We start from the raw sequence: 23,675 nt of genomic DNA on the forward strand, positions 1-23,675 counted from the left end.
CACGATCTGCAGCCGGTCCGTTTCCAAACCGCGCCAAGGAAGCATCTCTATGCGCTCGTGCTCCACACCCTTCACTTCCTCACCCTCGTGTCCCTCCCCGACACCAAGTGGCGGGACCTCATGCCACCTCTGGAGGGTGAGGAGCCCCGGTGGGCCAGCCTGTACTCCACCCTGGTCCCGAGGCCCGTCGGGGATATCAGTTGGCGGCTCCTCCATGGGGCCGTGAGCACGGGCGTGTACTTGGCGTGGTTTACCCCTGTCCCGGACACCTGCCCCTTCTGCGGCGTGAGGGAGACCCTGGCGCATGTTTACCTAGAGTGCGCCTGGTTGCAGCCCCTATACCGGCTCCTCACTAATCTCCTATTGCGTTTCTGGCTGCATTTTTCCCCCCACCTCCTTCTCCATGCACTCCCTATCCGTGGCCCCACGAAGTCGCGGGACCTCCTGGTCAACCTCCTCCTCGCCCTGGCAAAAATGGCCATCTATGTGACCAGGGAGAGGCAGTTGGCCAATGGAGACTCCTGTGACTGTGGGGCTTGTTTCCGATCCTTAGTCTGTTCACGTCTCCGGGCGGAGTTCCTCTGGGCGGCGTCCGCTGGCTCCCTTGACGCCTTCGAGGAGCAGTGGGCGCTGTCCGGGGTTCTCTGCTCGGTGTCCCCGTCAGGCTCCCTTCTTATGACCCTTTGACCGCACTCCTGTCCCTGTTCTTTTATTAGTTGTCCCCCGCAATTAGTGGGTTTCTGAGGCTCTGTGGCACCTCCCCTTAGGCTGGGGGGGGGGGGTTCCGTTAGCACCCCGCCCCATTTCCTGGAAACCCAATAGATACTTGGACTGAGCCCAGAGTCTCCACAGCACACCCTATCAGTCTCCCTTTCCTTCCCCACCCCTAAGTGGATTGTGCCTGTGCTACTGATGCTACTCCTGCAAGCTGCATCTTCACAGAGGCAGTCAAATCCTGCCAATTGAACTCTGCTCCACGTAGGCCACAGATGAAAAGGAGAAGCACTGATGCTGATGAGGGCGCAGAGACTCAATGCCTACTTTTCTCCCAGGAACTCCTACTGGTAGCCCTTCTCTAATGGCAGCAGCAGCAGGGTATGAGGCTGAGCATCCTCATCAGTCTCACTGCACTCCCGGTACATAGCTGGAGAACCACCTGCTATGCTGGGGGCAACAAAGACAGGACTCTTCTTGCATGTGAGCTTTGAAGATGTCTGAGGTAGGGAAGAGAAGGCAGGAAACCGATTCTCATCTCCCTCAAGCCCAGGATTTCTGTGAATTTGTGTCATATTTAAACCTCATCTACAGCCTCTGACAACCCAGAGCTAAGAGCCCTTCTCTTCACAAACAGACCCTCCAATCACTACACTTCGGAATACCCAGCACACACCCCTCCTCCACAACACCCACACACATCACACAGTACATTCTGCACACACATACAGCACATCATCTGCATACATATATCTTCTGCACAAACCTATGGAACAGGCCTCTGACCTTTGCCCAGTCCTCTGATTACACAGAAAGTGCTTCCCACCACCTCCGACAACCCCTCTCCCTGATCCCTGAGGGGAGATAATGCCAGACAATGGGAAGCAGTTTCTAGACCATTTCTAATTTAATAAGATAACCCAATTTTAAAAGATCTACTTAAACTCTCTGATCCTCTAATTTTCTAGTTATGAGCCCTGTGATCATCTCTGCTGCGCCTGATAGGATATTCTCCCAAACCTCTTTATCTCTTCTGTCACAGCCACAGCCACACCCTCCCCTACCCACACTGCCAACCCCTTTGCTTACTCAGTAACTTTCCTTTTCCTTGGAGGTCTCTGGAGTCTTTATACTGAATTAATGGAACAGGCCTCTGACCTTTGCCCAGTCTCTGATTTACACAGAAAGTGCTTCCCACCACCTCCCCTCCCCCTGAGGGGAGATAATGCCAGACAATGGGAAGCAGTTTCTAGACCATTTCTAATTTAATAAGATAACCCAATTTTAAAAGATCTACTTAAACTCTCTGATCCTCTAATTTTCTAGTTATGAGCCCTGTGATCATCTCTGCTGCGCCTGATAGGATATTCTCCCAAACCTCTTTATCTCTTCTGTCACAGCCACAGCCACACCCTCCCCTACCCACACTGCCAACCCCTTTGCTTACTCAGTAACTTTCCTTTTCCTTGGAGGTCTCTGGAGTCTTTATACTGAATTAGGGTTGCCAACTTTCTACTCACACAAAACTGAACACTCTTGCCCTGCCCCACACTCACTCCATCCCCCCTCCGTCATTCACTCTCCCCACTCTCACTCACTCACTCATTTTCACCAAGCTGGGGCAGGAGGTTGGAGTGCAGGGGGAGGCAGGGTGGGCTCCGGGTGGGAGTGAGTGCGGGCTCTGGTGTGGGGCTGGGGATGAGGGATTTGGAGTGCAAGAGGGGGCTCTGGGCTGGGACTGAGGAGTTTGGAGGGCAGGAGGGGGATCGGGCTGGGCCAGGGGGTTGGGGCACATTACTTCTTTTCTTCTGCAACCCTCAGCTGCCATGGAACCTTCCAGCTCAAACATGCCATAATCCTCTAAAAGGGGCATTATATTAAAAGTTATTTTCTGCTGATTTAACTAATCAGGCTCCACAAGCGAGACTTACACAAAGGGGCCTGTGTGGACCATGGTGTACTCCTTTACACAGTTCTGGGGTGTGTATGTTTCTCAAGGAATTGTACAATTTGGTGTATAATCAAAGTCTTGATGGAATGTCCCAGCTGATTGCCTTGACGGTGTATTAAGCCAAAAATATTTTCCTCTTTGCTGCCACCTCTCCCCATCATTTATAGACTTTTCTCCAGCAGCTGCAGACATGAGAAAACAAGGAATCACTGAGCATTCAAGTGTAGGGTCAGGATGGCATGTCACTGCAGGAGTGGCATTGCCTCAGCGCAGTGCCAGAAGCCAGTCAGTAGAGGCAAGAGTGGGGGAGGAGGGAGGCAGAAGAGAACCTCTTGCATAACTCAAGGAGAGGGACAGGAGAGCTATAGCCCCAATTATGGAAATAAGAATACTTAGCAATACAGCATTCTGTAGTTTCAAACAGCTGTGCAGACTTTAACTATGGGAGGGAACAAAGACAGAGAGGATAAAATACTTGCCCAAAATCTTAGTGGAAGAACCAGGATCAGAACACACAGTCACATTCTGATTTTCAATCCTGAGTTTAATTCCTCAGATTGCACCAATTCTCTATGGTCATTAACGTTTCTAGACTGAGAGTAGAAATTACAAAGTATCTATGATCAACAACAAGAGACCAACTTCTAGGGAGGAAAAGCAGATTAAGAATTCCTGCTCCATAAACTAATGGTACATAGGAAACATGGGCTAGTCACACATAGCATGATTCCACTAGCCCAATGTTACAGGCTGCAATGAGTCTATGGTAGGAAGTATGAAAAAGCAGCATGAAACCATTCAGAACAAAAATCAGAACCAAGGTTACTAAAACAAAGCCAAGTATGTGAATGAGACAAAACCATTACCCTCAACATAAGCAGCTGAGCTCACCAAAGAGAAGAAGTAGTGTGTGGGAAATGGGAACTTGGTATTTCCTCCAGCCACGACCCCTGCCTACCAGGCCTTGAGATAGTTTAGTTAGGAACTCCATCCGAAAAACACATCTGTTTTGGGCCAGTCCACAGCAAGTGAAGAGGAAGCAAGATCTGCTGCCTTACCCAGGAGCAAGTAGAGTGTGATGAAAAGAATTGCCAGACAAGAACAGGTCAATGGCACAGCTCATCTGCTATCCAATTCTAAATGTTTCAGATAAAGGGTAAAAAAATCTCTTAAAATGAACCTAACTGTTCAGTTATCTATGCTTTTCTCACCAAAGGGTGGACTATTGCAATAATACTGAAACAGCACTATGTTAATGCACACTAGGAAACTTTTAGTTCACGCTAGCTGGGTCTACATGAGCTAGTTCAGGGGTAGGCACCCTATGGCACGGGTGCCGAAGGTGGCACACGAGCTGATTTTCAGCGGCACTCACACTGCCCGGGTCCTGGCCACTGGTCTGGGAGGCTCTGCATTTTAATTTAATTTTAAATGAAGCTTCTTAAACATGTTAAAAACCTTATTTACTTTACATACAACAATAGTTTAGTTATATATTATAGACTTATAGAAAGAGACCTTCTAAAAACATTAAAATGTATTACTGGCACACGAAACCTTAAATCAGAGTGAATAAATGAAGACTCGGCACACCACTTCTGAAAGGTTGCCGACCCTTGGGCTAGTTAGTGCACAACTTGTTGATGTGCTTTAAAAACCACTCCCTGTTTAGTGCCAGCCATGTACACAAGCCCTTTGGACTTTTTTTGCCTCCATAATATCATGTGACAGCAAATTCCAGGGTCAATTATATGTTGCTTCTGAAAAAAAAAAAACTTTATTTTTACCTGGTGTCAATTCACTCTCTTTCTGTCTATTACTTGGGGGCAAAGAACAACAGCAAACAAGCCCAGAACATAGTGAAGGCTGCTACAGTATTCAGCTTTTTGAGCAACATGTCTTGTCCAACACTTTGTGAGTCTGAGCTTCCTTAAAGGAGGATAAAATGAGTGCCCACATATTCCTTCCTTTCTCTATTGTGTCCTTCTCTCAACCCCAGTCCGGCTCATAGCGTGCAGCAGAAGAGCAGGCATTAGCACGTAGGATCCTGCTTTGATTGAGAAGATAGTCTTGCCAACTGTCCAGAAAGAACATCATGGTGACAGAAGAAACAAAAATGCTAGCACAATGAAGTTATCAATAATTCATTAACAGTCCACTGATCTCTCCTGGCATCCCTGAAACTTGAAAGATGTTCCAGCTGTCAGGCAGGAGTACACCTGGGAAAGGGAGAAATGCCCACAGAGGATACAATAAGAACAGCCTCATTTCCTTTCCATGGGTAGATCTTGAGCTCACGGGTGCCAGCTTCCAATTTTCCCCAGGGGTGCTTAACTCCCGCTCAAACCCAGGCCTTGCCCCCATTCCACCCCTTCCCCCAAACCCTCATCGTGCCCTACCTCTTCCCACCCCCACTTTGTCCCCACTCCACATCTTCCCTGCCTCTTCCTACCCCCTCCCAAGTGCACCCCATTCCCTGCTCCTTCCCCTCCCTCCAAGCACCTCCTGCACACCGCAGAACAGCTGATCCATGGTGGGAAGGAGGCACTAGGAGGGAGGGGGAGGAGTTGATCTACAGGGACACTGGCAGGTGGGAGGCATTGGGGGGGAGGGAAGGGAGATGGCTGCCAGTGCATGCTAAGCACCCACTAATTTTTTTCAGTGGGTGCTCCAGGGCTGGAGCACCCATGGAGTCGGCACCTGTGCTTGAGCTGCAATTCCAGCAGCCACTCCACTCCACCCCAGCAGGACAGAGAGGAGACAAGTAAGAGGGACTAAGCAAGATGTAAGAAATGAAAAGCCACTTCTGAGGGTGAAAGCATGTGCTGGCAATGGTGCTGGTGGGGGTAATTCAAGCCTCTGAAACACTCCACAAATACTCATCTTCAGACCCAGGCAGAGGAAAAGGAATTGGGATAGCCAGGCTTTGTTGAGTCAAGCAACTCAAAAGCAAAATATCACATAAAAGACCATATGGAAAGAAGCTAGAAGAGAGTAAAGAGATACAGAGCTATAACAGCCATCTTAAGTCCCCTGCCTGCTGCAAGCAAGTTCCTTTAAGTCACAGGAATAACACTTGGCATTCCATTACCCAGTCAGCAGCAGGTGGCAAAGTGGAATGAACATTGCATTAGCCACATGTGAAGAAAGCAAAAGAAAAGAGACTCTGATGTACTGAGATTATAATGAGTCAAGGCCCAATTTTCAAAAATGTCCACTAAATTAGGTTGCCTCAGTTATTGGGTGTGCAATCTCAGTCACCTCAAAAACCAGGTCTCATGAGCCTCAACAAAAACTGAGGCACACAAAATAAGTGAACATCTTTGAAAAAGTGGGCTGAAATCTCTCTCTCCCACTAAGATTTTACATTGCCTAGGTAACTGCCCTCATCAGTTCACAGAGGCTGCAAAGAAGGTGAGTACAGTGCCTGCCTGCAAACTAAGAAATTGGGCCACCTTTGGCAGGTTTTCTTCACAACCATGTGGCGTAGGACTGTAGTTATTTAAATGAAAAGTGAAATTCTACAGAAAGTGTGATAGTTTAGGAAACAGGAAAACATTCCTACTATCAATGAGTGGAGTTTTTCAGTTCTGAGATAACCATTACATCTAACCCCTACTAACAACTCAAATTAGCTTGGGACCTATAGTTTCTGGGGACAATGAACTAGACAGGCCTTGATGTGGCAACAATCCCCCTTACAACCAAATGAGAAACAGGACGGCACAGCTGAGTACTAAATGTACCACATTCAAGTTGCATCTGCACTGGCAGATATGGGACCTGTACTTCCCAATGGACAAAGCTGCACTGATTCTAGCTATAAATTCGGAAAGGGCTCAGACATTTTCACCACTATCATCTAAACTTACTCAAGACAGGATTAGACAACAGAGCATCATTTCCCTGTCTATGCTACAGCTTCCACTTGCTCTATCACCACCAGTGGCGAGTTACAGGTCCTAATTATTCCACTGTAAACAAGGCCTCAGTGTGCAGAGCAAAGATACACACTGGAAGCCAGAACATGTGGCTTGTACATATGTTTGGGATATACACGGTTAGGGTTACCAGACAGCAACTGTGAAAAAACGGGACGGGGGTGGGGGGTAATAGGCACCTATATAAAAAAAGTCCCAAAAAACAGGACTGTCCCTTTAAAAATGGGACAGCTGGTCACCCTCTACAAGGTAAAACTTCATGGGGCACTGCAGCATTCTTTCTGCAATGGGTGCACTCGAGAGAGATTAATTACATCTATCCCGAAAAGGGATCAAGATCACAAGGTTACTTCAGTCTCAGGTCAAGGCCCTGTATAAGGCAACTCCTGGATTTTTCCTTGATCTCTTTGTAAATGCAGCTGTGAAACTCCGCCCCGGCCAGCAGTACCTCCCCATCTGAAGAGGATTTAAAAATCTATTTAAAAGTACCCCCTAGTCTCTCTTGCCATTTCCTTTACAATTCCAAGAAAGAGTTCAATCAGTCCTGGGATTCCAATCCGAACTCAATCACAGAATTCAATCCCTTTGCCGGGGATACACACAAACCTCACATCACCAAAACCCTTATGAATAAGGAAAACTTGCTTACACCAAGTCACCTGATCACCTTCGTAAGATATCAGGCACACTAAGACTTCCAGTGTGCAAAGTCCAGAATGCTGAGACCCTTCCAGGGGAGAGCAGCGTTTACCGGGCGTCTTTCTGAACAGTGTACTGTAAGACAATGCAATGGGACCAGCAAATGAGAGCTCTTGATTGCATGTGTTCCCTGCTCCAGTGGGGGTGGAGGAAATAGATTCAGGAAAGCCTTTTGGAGTCACTCTGGGCAAATCATTCTGGAAAGGTGAAATGAAGGTCAGAAGACAGAATCAAATGGGGGAAACAACACTAGGCCTATCCTTGGTGCAGAAGATGTGATACTAGTGCTGCCAGAAGCTCAGCTGCTCCCTGGAATAAAGAGCTTTGTGTATGTTCTAGTCCTGAGGACATGCGCTGTCTTCCGCCGTTCCCTCCACACAAAAGGAGCAATTGAACTAAGTCCATAGAACAGCAACAGGCTGGATTCCTAAATCTCACTGTCCACTGTGTGATTAACTCTCTGTAGCACTCAGGAATAGCACAGTGCTTCACAACCCTGAGGAGAATGCATCAAGAATAAAGTCTCTTCTGTTTCCTCCCCCATCCCAGTCACAGGAAAATGCAGCCCCTTCATTCTCTCCCTGATCCACTCCTGGTTGGAAGAAAAATCCAGCTCTTCATCAGATTTCCACCCAGACCAAAAATTAACCCTTCTCCCAGCATTCCTGACAAAGTCCTATCGGGGTGAAAATTCAAGCCCCCTGCACTTCTCATCAATTCTTTGGAAAGAGCCAATGAAGACAAAACTGTTTCCAACCTCTGAACCCCTTTCCCAACAGCAGGTGCAGATGCAACTAAGGAAACCTCAGCAGCCACGAACCTGTGATTTCAGGTGATGCATGGAATATCACGAACAAGCTTTGGAGGGAAGGGATAGGAATAACATTCTCTCAACCTCTGGAAGCAGCAGTTACATAGTCCTGGAAGGGTGACTGAGTCTCGGATATTATCAAATCTACCTTCTTGTCCTTTCCTTGCCCCGCATCCCCAATCTTTCCTCTGCCACTTTGCAGTTCCAAAAATCAGGAGAGTTTAAACAAAAGCCTCCATTGTGAAATACAAACTCCATGAAAATCCTTCTGCAAATAGTCAGCAGTCAGGTGCAAGGCAGCTGAGCAAACACTGCCAGGTTAAATCTTAAGGCAAACACAGGAAAAAATGAACAGACATGGTAGCACCTTCTGGGTGCAGGACCTTGTGCTTCTTCAGACTTAACACATAAGGGGTTCCAGGATCATATCCTCTGGCTCTGTCCCGAAGACTTGTGTTTTCAGATACGGAAGCTTCAGCCCAGAAATCTCAGCCAACTGGAGGTGATCCAGAATGGGATTAGAGGCGGGTGGGTGAGGGGAACACAGTGTTTACTCACTTTACCCACCAGCAGATTTACTTCCTCAAATGTCAGTGCTAAGTGAAACACATTAGTGAAACGATGTCGGTTGAAAGGACTGAGAGTTCAAATTAAACACTTGGTACAGAGTCATTCTTAAGGAGTGTTCAGTCCTTGTGGTTTATACCAAAGCCTGAAAACCTGTGATTTCCCAGGCTAGTCAGCAAAAGGAGAGCTTTGGCACTGCACCAGCTAACTTACAGTCCAACAATATGCAAAGCAAGCCTATCTTAAGTCAACAGTAACACTAAGAGAGTTTTAGCTGCCTACTTTAGGTAATTCAGAGTGAAACACCTCCATTTGCCTTAAATCTGCCATCTTCTGTGTTTGTGTTCAAGAGGGTTCCCCGCAGCGGCTGGAGCCCCGGGCCCTTTAATTTGCCCCGGAGGGCTCCCAGCCACCTCTGCAGCTGGGAGCCCCTGGTTGATTTAAAGGCCCTGGGGCTCCCAGCCACAGCTGGTGCCCCAGGGCCTTTAAATCTTGAGAGGCTCCGCCTCTTCTGCTTGAGGCCACGCCCCCCTCCGGACTCCCGCAGTACCGGTAAGTCCTGTAAGTTACTTTCACCCCTGCCCATTTCTAATGCACCCATACAAGAGGGCAGCAGCGTTATTGCTTCTTGTCTTTTGTCCAATTAAAAGCTCAGCAATTACACTGTTTTTAAGTCGTTTTTATGCTTATAATTTAAATTACAGTAGAACTTAAGAGTTACGAACACTTTTTTTTTTTTTTTGGGTGTGTCTCTGCTGCTGCCTGGCTGCATACTTCCAGTTCCAAATGAGGTGTGTGGCTGACCGGTTAGTTCGTAACTCTGGTGTTTGTAACTCTGAGGTTCTACTGTATAAGGAAAAAAGGTGTGGGAAGGGGAGAGAAGCAACTGAAACAGCAACCGGAGATTCTGAGAGGGGCAAAGTAGCAGCTGCAGTTTGCTGCACAGAAAATACCAGCTTACCTACTGCACAGAGATGTTATGAGGATTAATGGAATGATTTGTTCCTTTCTGCACAGTGCTTTGAAGACAGAACATGATGGATACTGATTGTTACATGGATTCCTCCTTTCTCTTGGAGTTCTCCCATCCATTTACTAGGCCCAATCTTGCTTAGCTAGAGGAGCTAATCAAATCATCACTGTCTATGGTAGACAAGTCTAGCTAATTATTTTGACATCTAATTTGATATATATAATAAAAATAGTCTAACAGAATTTAATTCAACTCTCCCCAAACAAGTCCACCTGCTCTAGGCTAAGGCCAAGCACACAGATTTTCAACTCAGAAGTTATTTTTTGAAAGTTATAAGACACTAAAATCAAAGGTTTAAAATGGAAGTGCCATCTCAGCCTTACCTATAGTCTCCTTACAGCTATGCAATAGTCTTGCAGTACAAAATAATGCTTAGTCCTCACCAGCATCTCATTCTGCCCATTGCATGAAGAAGGCCTGGCTCGCTGCATCAAGAATTCAAGCCCCGCAAAGAGTAATTTCCTCTTTGTGTTTTTGTTGCTGGCAGCCTCCTCTGCCAACCTATTTCTAACAAGCTTCTCGCTGTACTCAGCCTGCTGTAGTGCTTCACTACTCTACAGTATGCTGAGACATCTGTTAACCCTACCCTGCACTAGCAGTAACTCCTCCTCAATTCATCAGTCCAGGAAGAATATAGCTGCAGGTGAACAAAGTGGCAACAGGTGATGGGAAAACCCTGGCAGGGGAACAAAGCCCAGCACAGTATGATGGCCTGCATTCCTTCCGCTGCTTACCACTCCCAGCACCTGCCCTAAGGGGAATTATACTAGTGTGTCAATACATCATAAAGTGAGTGCAGCATGTCTCAAAGGATAAAGATCAGATATATGACATGCCTTAGAGCTCCAAACCAACACAAAAGCTAGACGGCTTCTAACTAGCCCAAGAGTTCAGTGCCCGAGGAATCCATAACAACTTGTGCCAGCACATACACATACAAGCACACCCATATAAACAGCTGAGAAGAGAGACAGCATTAGCTTCCTTGGTGTAGCAGACAAAACAACCCCTTGAGTGAGACAATGCTTCTCAGAGGGATATACACATGCAGTGCGCATGCACATCTTCACTTGACAAAAGCGTATGGGCATACGTACATGCAAACATACACTGGAGACTTAACTGGCAACTTCCAGGCAAGAACACGAACACAGGCCACTCCTACTAACATGCAAGCACAAATCCCCTTTCCACACACCTGCTAATGTACCTGCACACTAGCATGCTAACAAGTACATGGGCACAGAGCTACCCCACCTACCTCCATGCAAGCTACCACTCACATGCACCCGCCCATACACAAGCACATCTCCAAAGGCACACATCTACTGACATATACATGAACGCCTACATGCAAGAATATGCAATTACATGCACATCTCCCCAGGAAACATGTAGACTCTGCAGACATACTAATACACTCTCTGATCTCTCTCTCTCACACACACACACACACACCACTGTTACTCCACTGCACACTTATTTCTGCAGCAGCCCACATGATGTCTCCTCTCACCCCAGTGAATGCCTGCCTCACTCTCTACAATCCTTACCCCAAGATGGGAAAGAAAGTCGTGACAGGGCCTCAGACAGATCAGTGTAAATGCCCTTCCCAACAGCAGCGAGATGGAGCCCAACAAAATGAGGGGGAATGATTAACTAGCTGTACAGACAGGAGCACCTTTCTGTAAAACCCAGCGCTTTCTCTTTCTGGGATGATGCTGCACTTGTTTAATGGCCCTGTTTTTCCCGTTCAGTTAAATCAGGCTTAGGCCCTGGAGGTCTTCACAAGGGTTCGGTCCTATAAAGGCCAGGAAAATCATGTCTCCCTTTTTCTTCATGTCTCTCAAGAAGAACAGAGCATGGGAATGGGTTGTAAAAAGTAAATACTGATCCAGAAGTATTACAAAGGCATGAAATACAGGGAAAGAGTTGCTTGGTGGAAAGAAGGGCTTTCATTACTATGTGATGCACTCAATAATACACTCTGCTCAGTATGGACCTTCCCCTGCTCCCATCTGATGCTGCTGAAGTTCTGGTGAAATTCTACTTTATTGATTAATAAAGCCATTCTGTAAAGAGAATTTGCTAACTATGTGCAGACAATAAGACTTTCTAAACCACAGTAAAGCAGGTGTTTTAGTTGTTTCTAAAAAGCTTTGAAAATTAAAAGCACTATATAACTGCTAAGTATCTGACATGTACAGAATACATAATCACCAGTTTCTTAATGTGCTGAGAAATGTTAGCCAGATGCTGGCCAATGATATTGGAGCACAGACACCAGCTTCTAATATTCCCCGGGGGTGCTCACCCCGGCTCTGCCCCCAGCCCCTGCCCCCAATCAAAGTGGATGCAGTAACACAGATTTGTGCAGAAGACTGTAGAAACAGGAGCAGTTTAAACAAATCAACAGTAGAGAATTCATCTTAACAGTGCAGTACTGGAGCAGCACAGAAGCACAGGCCTTTCCATTATTATTGTTTGCTGAATAGTACACTTGGCTAGTATTATGTGATAATGAAATGGAATAAACAAGGGATTTGAATGACGATTATAACAATACTGACATTTTAAATTCTAGATCATATTTGGCTCCACATAAACACTGCTCTCTTCCTGCTTCTGGAAGTCTGCAATTTTCAGTGAATCCACTTGCCAGAAGCCTTAAGGAAACAACAAAAAACAGGCTGATTGCTGAATGAAGATCACCAGCAGCACTAAGCCTTCTGGATACGGGAGCCAGCACCTGCAGTTCCACAGACATCTGTAGCCAATGTGAGGGGGCCAAGACCAGGCCTACCCATCAGAGACTCACAGGAACTCTGATGGAGAGGCTGGGGAGAAATATTCCCATCAGACCTCTCCAAGAGACCCTCAGAGTTAGCTGTAGAGGTGGGGGTGCAGGAAGAAAAGCATTGTCTATAGAACAATAAACCGGGACCTCCTAATCACTATCTCTCAGTTTCCAATCCCTTGCTGCAGATCTGCTGGCGAGGCTCTCTGCTCTCCCTGCTGACTTTTTGTTGCAAAGGGAGAAGGGAAACAAGGTTGAAGCTTGCCAACCTTCTCTAAATCTTGACAACTTTTACAAAGAAATTTGTCAAGGGAGGAAGGAAGGGAGAACAGCCAAAACCCTTTTTTGGGAGGGAAGGAGATCTAAGCCACTGAAAAACAGAAAGGAAAGGGAAAAGGGAATGGAAAAAAAAAGAAAGCCATCTCAACCAGAACTCTACCTCCATACAACTACGCCTGTTCAGGAAATTAGAATATATTACGGGCTATGCCCACAACCTTAACTCTACCCCTGTGTGCTTTTGCATTATAAGTCTACATGATCATATATTGTTTCTCAAAATACAACACCATACAATTCTCCCCCCCCACTCCGCAAGAGTATTAGTTACACATATATCATCTTGTCATTTTTTAAGTCTTTTGTACGTAGACTTGATTGAAATCACACAATCATAGGGTTATAAGGGACTGAAAGGATCATCTAGTGTAACCCCTGCCAAGATGCAGGATTTGTTGTATCTAAACAATCCAAGACAGAAGGCTATCCAGCCTGCAATGCATTGGCAATGCAAGTGGTGTATTTTATCGACTTAGAGTTTTGGGGGGTTGTTTAGGGGAAGGATTGTTTGTTTTTTTAAAACAATGCCTAAAGTTATACTCTTAAATGTGCTCAGTCTGATTATCAAAAGAGCTTAGCATCCTGCACTACAGGATTCTACACAGATCTAAGGTTGTATAAAAAATTATGATGTATTGTATTGGAGAAACAGAGTGAGCTCCTGAAATTACAGATTGTACAGTAATGACACAGGCACACAGAGTTCAGTTTTCGCCACAACACTAAAATGCCCTCCTCCTCAGAGAGGGCCATTTCCCTATCCTATTGTCACTTTCAGCATCCAGCCATTTTGAGGCTCTTCATATAAAGATGGCAACCCTTTTTTTTTTTTTTTTTAGTAATAAGCAAAGTAATTTTTCACTTTACAGAAGGAAGGTTAGGGCACTAACTAGGACATGGGAGACCTGGATTCAAGTCCCTACTCTGTCACTGACTTCTTGTATGACCTTGAGCAAGTCACTTATCCTCTCTGAGCATGTCTACATAGCAAGCAGAAGCCCACAGCAGTAAATCTCAGAGCCTGGGCTCATGGGGCTTGTGCTATGGCACTAAAAATAGCTATGTGACTTTCAGGCTTGGGCACTGAAGCCTACGGATAGGGGGTGGGCTTCAGAGTCTGAGCCAAATCAGCTGGGAGGACAAATTCAGTCAGAGAAATGTGAATGATAATTGGGAATCGCTTAAGAACACCCCAAAAGTCACAACCTCGCAACTGAAGAAGATGATCATACCAGTTATAAAACCAACCTGATTTAGAGGGAAAGCGAAGGCAACAATAAAACAAATATAATATAAAACAAATGGAAGAAAGGGGAAGTTGATACTAATTAATATATATATATATATCAGAAGTTAGGAACTGTAGAAAATTGATAAGGGACACAAGGAGAAGTCTATGGCCAGGACAGTTAAAGAAAATAAGAAGGAGTTTTTAAGGTATATTAGGAACTAAATGAATCCTGACAATGGTACTGGTCCATTGCTAGAGGTAAATGGCAGAATTACCAATAATAATGCAGAAAAGGCAGAAGCCTTCAATAAACATTTCTGATCTGTATCTCGGGGAAAACAGATGATATCATCTCATCATATGGTGATGATAAAACTTTTTCCATTCCACTTGTATCTCTGGGGGATGTTAAACAGAAGTTACTAAAGTTTGACATTTTTAAAATCAAGGGTTTTAAAAGAGCTGGCTGAAGAGCTTTTGGATCACTAATGTTGGTTTTCAGTAAGTCTTGGAACACTGGGGAAGTTCCAGAAGAATGGAAAAAAGCTAATGTGTTGTGCCAATTTTTAAAAAAGATAAAAGAGATGATCTGGGAAATTATAGGCCTGTCAGGTGGTATTGATCTCAGGCAAGATAATAGAGTGGCTGATACAGGATTCAATTAACAAAGAATTAAAGGAGGGTAATGTAATTAATGCAAAGCAACATGGGTTTATGGGAAATAGACCTGGTCAAACTAACTTGATAACTTTTATTGATGATATTATGAGTTTCATTGATAAAGATAATAGTGTTGGCATAATATACTTAGATTTCTGTAAGGCATTTGACTTGGTACCACATAACATTTTGATTAAAACACCAGAATATAAAATCAACATGGTACACATTAAATACATTAAAAACTGATTACCGGAAAGGTCTCAAATTGTAACTGAAAATGGGGAATGGTCACTGAGTGGGTGCATGGCCAAAGAGATCCCACAAGGATTGATTTTTGGCTTTATGCTATCAAACATTTTTATCAATGTCCTGGAAGAAAATATAAAATCACTGATGAAGTTTGCAGATGATACAAAAATTGAGAAGTGGTAAACAATGAGGAGGGCAGGTCACTTATTCAGAGTGATCTAGATTCTTTGGTAAACTGGACACAAGAAACATTTTGATATGGCTAAATGTAAATTTATACATCTAGGAACAAAGAATGTAGGCCATACTTGCACAATGGAGGACTCTTATCCTGGGAAGCAGTTACTCTGAAAAAGATTTGGGGGTGGATAATCAGCTGAACATGAGCTTCCATTGTGATCCTATAACCGAAAGAGCTAATGCAATCTGGGAATGTATGAACAGGGGACTCTCGAGTAGGAGTAGAGAGGTTATTCTACCTCTATATTTGCACTAGTGCAACCGCTGCTGGAATAATTTGTCCAGTGCTGGTGCCCACAATACAAGAAGGATGCTGATTAAGATGGAGAGGGTCCAGCAAAGAGCCACGAGAATGACTGAAGCATTAGAAAACACACCTTATAGTGATAGACTCAAAGAGCTCAATCTATTTCATTTAATAAAGAGAAGGTTAAGGGGTAACCTGATTACAGTCTATCAGCATTCACACGGGGAACAAATATGTGACAATGGGCATTTCAAGTTAGCAGACAAAGGTATAACACAATCCAATGGCTGGAAGTTGACACTAGACAAATTCACACTGGAAATAAGGCATAAACTTTTAACAGTGAGAGTAACTAACCATTGGAACAATTTACCAGGGTCATGGTGGAGTCTCCATCACTGACGGTTTTTAAATCTGTTTTTCTAACAGATATGTTCTAGGGATTATTTGGGGGAAATTCTCTTGCCTGTGTTATATAGGAGGTCAGACTAGAAGATCCCAATGGTCCCTTCTGGTCTTAGAATCGGAAGCGGGGGGGAGAGAACTCTGTTCCTCAGTTCCCCATCTGTAAAATAGCCTAGACTTCTGGTGGCTGGCAGTCTAGGTACCAAAGCCATGAAACTAACAGAAGTCAGCCCTAGCTAACATTAGTGTTGGAAACAAGAGATGGTGTTGATGATGATTTTTCACTTTCCACTTACTCAAAAACACGAGAACGAGTTTTGCTCAAAGTTTCCTAAACAGAACACAAAAAAGAAAAATCACCCCTGGACAAAGATCAAACTTGCTACATTTTAGCCCCAAAAATGAGTTTCAGAAAGATAAGAACAACTGCAAAGGTTACATTTGAAACCAAAGGCATACTTAACTACAGTAGCTGTGACCATTCCCACTATAATAAAGCCAGATGCCATATGCCTTCATTCTGGTGGGCATCAATAAAAATGACAAAGCCTGATGTGGATAGTGGTACAGACAGGAGAAAAGAACCTAAATATGTCAACTTCAAGTAAAAGATTAGCTTTGCTGGTGAGGAATCCATTCCAGCAGGAATCTGTATCTAAAGCTATGCATACATAGAATTAAAAGGTAATCTACTTTTTCTGTTTCTGATAGTCCCATTAGCGGCACAAAATGCACTTTCACAGATTCTTTTTCCCCTCTCTGAGGTCTCCCATCCAAGTACTAACAAGCCCCGTAGCTATCAAATGCTGATGAGAACAATTTCCACTCTTTCAAGGATCCCAGCTGCTGGCTCTTTAAACACAACTTCCCACGGCTCCCATACTTTATCCAACTCAGGATGCACTTATTCATCTGCTAGATCATTATCTGATTCAGTGAGACCATTAGCTTTAACAATTTATAAACTGCTGCTCAGGTGGCAAGTTGAAAAGTTACATAGGGTGATTTATTAGAGGAAAAAAGCAAGGTGCAGTCAGACTCATCAAAGGCAAAGGTTCTCACTTTAGAGTGGATAGAAAATTTTGCTACACAAGAAGAAGAAATAGCTCTAGAAACCTTTACCCCAATGGAAAGCAGAAGAGAATCACTTGCTGTTATATTACAAGACAGGTTGTAAAATCATATCTGGACATGTAAATGTTTGGAGCTTCACAGTCTACCATCTCTCTCTGCAGTTAAAGCAACTAATGTACCATGCATATTGAAGTCAACATTTTCAAAGAGGGAAGGTGGTCTGGGTACTAACCTAGGATTTGGGAAAGCAGGGTTCAAATCCCTGCTGTCCAACAAACTTCCTATTTAACCTTGGCAAAATCACTTAGCACATCTTTGTGCCCCAGTTCCCATCTTTAAAAATGAAGATAATACTTTGCTACCTCAAAAGGGTGTTGTGGGGACAAAATACATTTTAAAAGACTGTGAAGTGCACTGAGATCTACTGATGAAAAGCACTATATAAGAATTAGGTATATTATATAATAATTATTTCAAAGTTAGCACTTTTGTATTTCTTCAAGCATCCCACTTAGTAGTTCTTGCTCAGAAGACACTAGCACATACCAAGATTGAGGTTTTAAAACAAAGCCTTTTTTGTTTGTTTGTTTTTATTGGACTTGATAATTTACAAAAACCAGCATCTGAAAACTTTCTTTATAGGTTAAAAATAAAACATACAAAAAAACCCCACACATTTCCCACCCCCCAACTCTTAAAACAGCAGAACCCTTTTTTGAGTCCCTTCCCAGAAAAATTCACTTCTAGATTGAGACTAAGCATGAAAAATTTCAGCTCAAATGATTGTTTTAAACAATGCAAGAAGCCACTGAATACAACAGAACCTCAGAGTTACGAAGACTAGAGTTACAAACTGACCAATCACACACCACATTTGGAACCGGAAATACAAAATCAGGCCGCAGCAGAGACACACACACACACCCAAAAAAAGGCAAATACAGTACAGTACTTTGTTAAATGTAAACTACTAAAAAAAAAACCAAAATGTAAAGCAGCATTTTTCTTCTACATAGTAAAGTTTCAAAGCTATATTAAATCAGTGTTCAGTTGTAAACTTTTGAAAGAACCACCATAATGTCTTGTTCAGAGTTATGAACATTTCAGAGTTACGAACAACCTCCATCCATTCCCGGGGTGTTCATAACTCTGAGGTTCTACTGTACTGGCATTCAAGCCCTCTCAAGACTAACTCTATCAGCACAAAAACACTCAATCTAAAAAATCTCACAGGGATTACATGAAAATCTGTGGCTGTCTCATTCAGGTCCGCCGGGGAATCCCAGGTAGCTGTAGAGACATGAGCATATACAGCAGAAAGCTATAGACCATACAGGGGAGGGATAGCTCAGTGATTTGAGCACTGGCCTGCTAAACTCAGGGTTGCAAGCTCAATACTTGAGCGTTCCATTTAGGGATCTGGGGCAAAAATCTGTCTGGGGGTTGGACTAGCTGATCTCCAAAGGTCCTCTCCAACCCTGATACTCTATGAAATGTGCAAGTAAATTTGACTCATCAGAAAGGACAGCTGGAGGTTCCAAGTTTGTATCTTTAGCATTCAGTAAGGGATGCATATAACATCAGTGGGTAACATAGAAACTACTGCAGCAGAACACCCCCTGTGGTAGCTGGCACAACAATGAATGAAATATTAGTTCTCCCATATAACCCCACAAGCAGATACACCCAAACAAATAAAATCCAAAAATCTTTATTGGCAAGAGAATTTATACAAGTATTGATGAAGTTTGAGACACAGTGCAATGCACTGAATATCTGCATAGGACAAGCCTTCCGAAATAGGGTTGGGGGGTTGTTTTTGTTTTTGTTTTTTTTTGCGGGGTATTACCCATGTCCACTTTCATCCATTTTTTGATGCAGTGACAGATTGTTATGTGTCTTGCGCTGTCATGCTTCTCTTTTCTCCTAGTTATGCACATTTCTTTTTTGGTTTTTAAAGGAATCTTATTTCTGATCATTTCAGGAAATCTCTCTTCACAGTCCTTCATATTCTAGACCCTGGAGTGGAAAATATGTTTCAATCTCTCCTCTTTCTTACTGGTTGCACAATTGTTCCTTTCTGGGATTCCACTGTGCTTTGTGTCTCCCAGTTCCTCCTTCTAGCTTACCGGCACCAAGTCTATATTTGGTAAGAGTCACTCTGAGTTTTGTGTATTTCAGTATGGTATGGTCTGCTGCTAGGGTGAAACTTCTTTGTAGAGACATACAGCAGCCTAGTTTTTGTGACTTTTGATCTATTCTTTCCCAGTCTTCTCAGTGCTAGGTCTAGTGTCTTGAATGTAACTCAATTTTTGGTGGAGTTGTTTTCTCCTTTTGCTTTTAGAGGTCAGCATTGGTGTGTCCTGTTAGTGATGCCATCTAGAAGTGGGGCACATTTTTTCAAGTTTCTGGTTCTTGTTCCTTCATACTTGGTTGTGGAGAGTGTATACAGTGCATTGGTTGTGATGGCATGAAAAGATGGGTTGTTGGGTTTTTCTGCATGCAGATTAGAAGAGGGCACATGTCCCGGTTCTGTTCTGCAGAGTCCTAGTTTGGGGCACATGAAGCATCTGCTCACAGAACAGCAGATGAAGGATGGGTTTCTGTTGGAGTTTCAGCCCATTTTGTCTAGTTTTCAGTTATAGTTGGGTTCCTGACTTTGCTCCTTTATGATAAGATGTGTTGAACAGCACTTAATAGTTTCAAGAGTAGTCTAATCAGTCCAATGCAATTTTTATGGCATAGAAGACTGACATCCACTCCCGTTGACAACCTATGTCAGGAAGATGCTTTCCATATTGAAAACCAAACACCAATCCCCAAGAGATGACCCCACCAAACACACACGCAAACAAACCTCCATATAAACATAGACACTTCACCACACACACATAGCCCAACAGAAACCAGTATTAGAAAACAAAGAGATGAAATATTTGTTTTTACAGAAACCATATGCAGGAGTTGGTAACCACATCCTGCAATTTCGCTATCTCCCAACCACTACTATTTCGGAACTCCTGCCACTTATCCTGACCACACTAACACTGGCATTTCCCCCTGCCACCAAGCATGAGCTATAATACCTGCCTTGACATACCAGAAAACAACCACCAGTGGCCTTCCCATTAAAGCCTCACACCTTTAGTGGCTACATGTGGCTTTGTCCTGACAAGCATGTAACCTCCTTCCTACCTGGAAGGATGCTTATATTTTCCTTTGAAGCATTTCTGTTTAACACAATGGCTTATAGCTCTCTAGGGTAAGGATTCTTAATCCTCTTCATTGGTCCTCCTCAAAGCCCACCCCACCCCACCCCCAATCTAATTTCAGCTTCAGCATGGAGGAGAGGCCTATGGTGCCTATTGGAATCAGTGTACAGTGCTCCACCTTGATCTGACTCTAGATATAGGGCTGCACATTGGGAGCTATAGTCTCTACAGACACCATAGTCATGTATAGAGGTGGCAGCTGCAATCTGCCCTAATTAGACCGCTAAGTATGGTCCCCAGACTCCTTGGAAGGGCCCAGCATGGCCCTTGGTTGAGCAAAGTTTGGGCATCCCTAAACTATAAGATGTATGGGTCTTGTCAGTGTGGTACAGCCTGTGCTTTTACATGCAGACAACATTCTTGATTTTCACTGTTGTGGATTTTAAAGATAGATATCATGACCGGCCCTGGCTAGAAAAACTTTGGCAGGTTTCATACAAACACTTTTTGGACCAATAAACATTTCCAAATACTGATCCTGGGCTGTAAAGAGAGGGGGGGAAATTATCCCTGCATCAAATCTCCATCCTAAATATAGCCTCAAAGTCTCCTATTCTAGCCCTAGAAAGTGGCACTATTATCTAATGCTTCTAAGGAGTAGAGTTGGTGCTGCTTGCACTAATAGTCAAACACATCCTTCCACCGCAGCATGGGCAGGGGTTACTTGCTAGGATCGTCTGGGTATATCTCACTAACTCAATTCCCTACCATTAGGGGTCTTGTGTAATGGTGCACCTCAGTTCCTGCTGTTCTCTGCCTGTGGCATAGAATAGTTTAGTCTCGAGGGCTGTAATATTTTGGTCTAATTCTGGTTATTGGGCTTGGTGATGTTGTGACATTCTCTGGGATACAATCTGGACTGCTGAACAGCTGGGTCCCCTCAATTTCTCGTTTACACCCTTCTTCCTGCCAAAGAATGGATGCTTAATCAGGTGATAGCCTATTTGATTATGCTGACTCCTGGCTGAAATACTAGCTAGCCTTATGTCTCTGGAGAACTGGTTGAAGTTGTTTCCCAGACTTGGAACGTGTCTTATACAGCAGAATTTACAAGGACAACAATGCTCAGCAGATTATGAGTTTTTAAACGATACCTCACAAAACATACTTTATACAAAATGTATCAAGGTCTTGTAAAAAGGATGAACCTAAGGGTAACAAACTGTCACAGATGTTTATTGACTGGTGATAAACAAGAGGTCAGATTAGATGATCTGATGGTCCTTTCTGATCTTACACTCTCTGGGTACATCTGCACTGCGATAAAGAACCCATGGCACCGAGTCTCAGAGCCCAGGTCAGCTGACTTGGGCTCATGGGGCTCAGGCTGTGGGGCTAAGAATAGCAGTGTAGACATTTGTGCTCCAACTGCAGCCTGGTCTCTGAGACCCTCCCTCCTCACAGGGGCCAGGCTACACCAGACCAAGTCCAAACATCTACACTACAATTTTATAGCTCCACAGCCTGAGACCCGGGAGCCCAAGTCAGCTGACTCAGTCCAGCTGAGGTCATTTTGTGGGTCTTTTATTGCAGTGTAGACACACCCTCTGACTCTCACTGTAACCCTTCCTCCTCAAATACAATGTTCCACATCACACAAAGGCAGCATGGAGCAGTGGTTAGAGCACTGACCTGGGATACCAGTGATTTGGGTAATAATCCTGGCTCTGCCGCTGATCTGCTGCATCACCTTGCCCAAATCATTTAACCTCTCTGGGCCTCTCACTCTTTGTGTCTTTTGTCTATTTACATTGTATGCTCTTTGGGACAGGGGACATCTTGTACTAAAATCTGTACAAGGCCAATCACAATGCAATCTGTAACAATGATAACAATACTAAAGGGGCACATTGAATTTGGACTCAACAGATGGTGCCATACATAAAAGAAAATATTTCCTGTCAATTAAATGAGGAATTACAATGCTGAAAGACACACACACCCCGAATCTCCTGAAACTAAAGGATTTCCACACATCAAATAAAAGGAGAATGCTCTCCCTAAGCATGGATCCCAAAATTCACACACATACAAACTGCAGCCCCTGAACTCAAGACAGAAAACAGTAAGAAACAAATAACCAGAATATACAAAGCAAGAGTAATCAAAGCAGGGCTATACACCCCTCACTCCCACAAAGCAGCAGCAAGAGGTACCCCAAAGTAGATTCCACGCATCAGCTCTAGGTACTCGGCAAACTCCAATATAAACCAGGCAAATACAAATTTTCAAAAAGAGACCTCATCCTTAAAAGCCCCAACCAACAGGAGGCAACTAAGCCCACGGGACCTAAACGCCAGTGCACAATGCCCCGGCCTCTGTCAAGTCCCCCCAGGGGGTAACTCCCCTGACACAAAACCACATGAAAAACACACCCATGAGGCAACCAAGGCTTATTGCACTCCCTCCCAACCTAACTTCCTGAAGCATCCCTTCCTCAGCTCCACGCCCAGGAGCCACTGCCTCATCCATCTCCCATGACTGGAGAGGGCAGGGGGAGCTGGTTCCTCAGGAGGGCAGGGGGCATCTCTCCCCAATCCTCTGCTTGCTCCCATGCCGGGGGGGAGAGGGGGCTGGATCACTCACCATCAGGGCAGGGGGCACCTCCCCTGCTCGCTCCCATGCCAGGGGGAGGGGGGGCTGGATCACTCACCACCAGGGCAGGGGGCACCTCTCCTGCTCGCTCCCATGCCAGGGGGAGGAGGGGCTGGATCACTCACCACCAGGGCAGGGGGCACCTCCCCTGCTCGCTCCCATGCCGGGGGGAGGGGGGACTGGATCACTCACCACCAGGGCAGGGGGCACCTCCCCTGCTCGCTCCCATGCCGGGGGCTGGATCACTCACCACCAGGGCAGGGGCACCTCCCTGTCTCGCTCCCATGCCGGGGGGGGGCTGGATCACTCACCACCAGGGCAGGGGGCACCTCCCCTTCTCGCTCCCATGCCAAGGGGGGGGGGCAGGCACACACACCACCAGGGCAGGGGGCACCTACCCAGCTCGCTCCCCTGCCAAGGGGGCTGGATCACTCACCACCAGGGCAGGGGGCACCTCCCCTGCTCGCTCCCATGCCAAGGGGGGGGGGGCTGGATCACTCACCACCAGGGCAGGGGGCACCTCCCCTGCTCGCTCCCATGCCAGGGGAGGTGGTTCCTCCTCCCGGGCGGGGGGTGACCCCAGTCTCCCCTCCCCCATTGGGAGACACCCCGCCCGCGGCCAGGGCCGAGCCGGGCAGCTCCCTCTGCTTCCCTCCCCTCACCTCTCTGCCGCCGCCGCCGACGCCGCCGCCATCGGGCCAGGGCCGCTGCCGCCTCCTCCATCCCGGGGCTCCCCGGCCCCCCGATTCTCCCCCCCAGCGCCTCCGCCCGCCGGGCCGCCCACTGCGTCAGCTCCGTAAGCCCCGAGTACGCACCCAGCGGTAACCATGGCGACGGCTGGGGCCTG

At 45.3% G+C, this 23,675-nt stretch overlaps 1 protein-coding gene across 1 annotated transcript in view; it reads right to left on the reverse strand.

The window, feature by feature from the left end:
- Window positions 1-23,568, reverse strand: part of DAGLA (diacylglycerol lipase alpha) — a 110,027-nt gene extending 86,459 nt beyond the window's left edge. Inside the window, exon 1 of the mRNA XM_039536508.1 lies at window positions 23,491-23,568. The gene's annotated coding sequence lies outside the window, so the exon portion shown is untranslated. The remainder of the gene's footprint in view (window positions 1-23,490) is intronic.
- Window positions 23,569-23,675: the final 107 nt, after the last annotated feature.

This window comes from Mauremys reevesii, linkage group 4 (assembly GCF_016161935.1).
Source record: "Mauremys reevesii isolate NIE-2019 linkage group 4, ASM1616193v1, whole genome shotgun sequence".
NCBI classification, from domain to species: Eukaryota; Metazoa; Chordata; order Testudines; family Geoemydidae; genus Mauremys; species Mauremys reevesii.